We start from the raw sequence: 2,705 nt of genomic DNA, 5'->3' as shown, positions 1-2,705 counted from the left end.
GCAGAGATCCTCCTGGCTCAACCTCCCAAGTGCTGGGGTTATAAGCATGTGCCATTACACCTGGTGCCAGGGCCACATGGTGGGAACCCAGGCATTCGAGGCCGAGACGGCCTGGCATGTGCGGCTGGCAATCAAACTTGGGTCCTTGTGCTTGCCAGGTAGGTGCTTATGCCTCTGAGCTACCTCTCCGGCCCCAAGACTAAATTCTTGATAAATATCTAGTGAAGAAATAAAAGAAATAGGAGCTTAAAATAAAGAGATCAACAGTATTCCATAGTTTTAAAAATCTGTCTTTGCAGGGGCCTGGCCCTAGCTCAGTCCTTTAAGTGGCTGCTTCCACAAAGCTGTCAGCCTCAGGTTCCTGGAGTTCGAACCTCACAACTCTCCCGCTGGCCAAAAGTGCCCTGAAGTCATTCGAGGAAGAAAAAAAAAAAAGAAAGAAAGAATCTGTCTTTGCAAGCTGGATTGAGCACATTGCATTGGGAGGTGAATTGGAGTCTGCTTGCACAAGAAAATGGAGAAGAGTATCACCAGCTCAAACAGGACTTCCAGGATGCCCCATCACAATTTTTCACGAGAGTCTTGAATACTCACTACCCATGCCCCTTCATCCCCTACTGCTCCTACGGATGAAAAATTAAACCTTTGGATTGCGGCCAGAGTGATGGCTGTAAAATGTGACTCAGCTCATCACTCCCATCTCCTACTTGGAACCCTTCTCAGAAATCTCCAATCTCCACAAGATCTCCATCTCCACAAGATGTGCTCATCCAGTGATCCCCAAACAATGGTCTGTAACTAGAAGTTGGAGTCTTCAACACAAGGTACCACACTTTTTAAAATATCATGTTTACTTAGGAATATCCTAGAAAAGCCAGAGATTATACATTGTATGGAATCTCTTGAGCAAATGTTTTTCTTACCTTAAAATAAGTTCAAGTGGAAGCAGTTCTGAAGAATCCCTGAACAGAGTTGAGCCCATAAGTGACCTTAAGCTTGCTTAATTTGCAAATATAACTGACACATAGCTGGAGCTACATTTTGTATGCAAATGCTCAGACTAATGGAAAACAAAATTCATGTCCATCTAATCCAGAGCAGCAAACTAAATCATAATTATCTAAGAAAGAATTTTCTAGCAAGACACACCAGAAAAAATAATTTTGTTGAGACTGGGCATGGTGGTGCACACCTATAATACCAGGCACTTGGGAGGCTGAAAACAGGAGAATCACTACAAATCTGATCTGTGTAATGAGACCCTGTACACCCTATAAACCCTGTATTAAATACAAAAAGACAATAACTTTGTAATTGTAACCAATCAGATATTTCCTTCGTATCACTTCTACATTACTGTCAAAAATCCCTATCTCTTCTTCAGTGGAGCCCAAGCCACTTTTGGTCTGGAGTCATTCAATTCATGATTTTTTAAAATAAACTTTTAAAACTGTTTAACACTAATAGTCTATGTGATATAATGAGAAACTCATATAAAGCACTTTTGCCGTGTAAGAAGAGGATGCTTTTCATCAGAAAACTCAATGAGATGACTTTAAGTCCAGTTAGCCAGTTTTTTATGAAATATTGTTTTTACTTGAAATACTGATATACAATATATGGTCATTAGACTTAGATGCTTGGCCGGGAGTGGTGGTGCGTGCCTGTAGTCCCAGCTACTCGGGAGGCTGAGGTGGGAGGATCGCTTGAGTCCCAGGAGTTCTGGGCTGCAGTGCACTATGCCGATCGGGTGTCTGCACTAAATTTGGCATCAATATGGTAATCTCCCGGGAGCGGGGCACCACCAGGTTGCCTAAGGAGGGGTGAACCAGCCCAGGTCAGAAATGGAGCAGGTCAAAACTCCCATGCTGATCAGACTTAGATGCTTAGCAAAAACTCAAAAATCAATAATGTGGATTTGTAATTTCAAAGAAAGTAGCTGATAATATTTGCTACTAATGCTCTTCTTATAAGGTATGCCTAGTGTTCTCCCATCCAGAAATGAAGTCTGTGGGTTGATGCCACACACCTATAATTCCAGCAGTTAGGGTTGCTGAGGCAAGAGGACCAGAAGTTCTAGCCCAGCCTGGACTACTTGGTGAGTTCAAAGCCAGCCTGAGCTATAAAGTAAGACTTTGTCATTAAAAAAAAAAAAAAAAAGTGAAGCCAGTGTTTCCTCTCTTTGAATCTGAGCTGACTTTCATAACAACTGGACTCCTCTCCAGCCAGGTATTTCTTTCTCCCTGTCCTTGCCAATGTCATGGTGAGAAACCCCAAGGACCAATGTGTTATGCAATTCTTGAATATAGAAGGAAAACTGTCAGCTCAAGTGACTCTGCCAGCCCAACGAGAAAGCTGAGGTCTCCAGTGGATTATGAGTTTTAGACTGGGTCTACAGCTCCATTAGGGATGTCCAAGAAGTTGCGTAAGTGCTGTGTGCATCCCAATAAAGTCTTTAAAGTCAGCAACTGTTCTAAAACCTCAACATGCCCACCACTCTGTTTTTTTAATAATTTTATTGAGAACGAAGTAGCAATGAGATAGTTTCAAAACAGGTTAGTAGTACAGTTACAATAACTAATCCATTGCATATTGTTGTCTTTGTAGTAGTTATTGCTAGTACAAGATGCAGACATGATATCTTGTCTAAACATTATTAGTTCAACTTGTACTGTAACATCATGTAACTCAGTAGTGTCCCAAAT

The sequence above is a fragment of the Octodon degus genome, unplaced genomic scaffold (assembly GCF_000260255.1).
Source record: "Octodon degus isolate 3935 unplaced genomic scaffold, OctDeg1.0 scaffold00037, whole genome shotgun sequence".
NCBI classification, from domain to species: domain Eukaryota; kingdom Metazoa; phylum Chordata; class Mammalia; order Rodentia; family Octodontidae; genus Octodon; species Octodon degus.
Note: the sequence above shows the minus strand (reverse complement) of the source record.